This window comes from Primulina huaijiensis, chromosome 1, assembly GCF_012295235.1.
Source record: "Primulina huaijiensis isolate GDHJ02 chromosome 1, ASM1229523v2, whole genome shotgun sequence".
Classification (NCBI taxonomy): Eukaryota; Viridiplantae; Streptophyta; class Magnoliopsida; order Lamiales; family Gesneriaceae; genus Primulina; species Primulina huaijiensis.
In genome coordinates this window covers 8,145,083-8,145,870 of record NC_133306.1, presented here as the reverse complement: position 1 = coordinate 8,145,870, position 788 = coordinate 8,145,083, and positions in this window count along the sequence as shown.

The window sequence follows — 788 nt, the reverse complement described above, 5'->3', positions numbered from 1 at the left end:
TGTACTCATATGATAATGTTTTATCGTGTGCTATATTTTTACATAANGAAAGAAATATGTGATTGAAAAACTACCAATGCTCCCTACTGGATTGCATTATACACATATACGTCCCATTGAATCAAACATGGTAATTGATAATTCTTCAATATTAACCAATTGGCATGATCGATTAGGACATCCTGGTTCAACAATGATGCGAAGAATTATAGAAAATACACATGGTCATCCATTGAAAGACCAGAAGATCTTTCAGAATAATAAGTTTCAATGTAAAGCATGTTCTCTTGGAAAACTTATTATAAGACCATCACCAGCCAAAATCCAAACTGAATCACCAATGTTTCTTGAACGTATTCAGGGTGATATTTGTGGACCAATCCATCCACCATGTGGACCATTCAGATACTTTATGGTATTGATTGATGCCTCCAGCAGATGGTCACATGTATGTTTATTGTCAACTCGAAATGTTGCATTTGCAAGATTACTTGCTCAAATAATAAAATTGAGGAATCAATTTCCCGATTATACAATCAAGAAAATTAGACTTGATAATGCTGGTGAATTTACTTCCCAGACTTTCAATGATTATTGTATGTCTATGGGAATCATTGTTGAGCATCCTGTTGCTCATGTACATACTCAAAATGGATTGGCTGAATCATTGATTAAACGTCTGCAAATGATTGCTAGACCAATGATTATGAAAACAAAGCTCCCTATTTCTATATGGGGACATGCAATTTTACATGCTGCTTCATTAATTCGCATCAGACCAAGTGCAT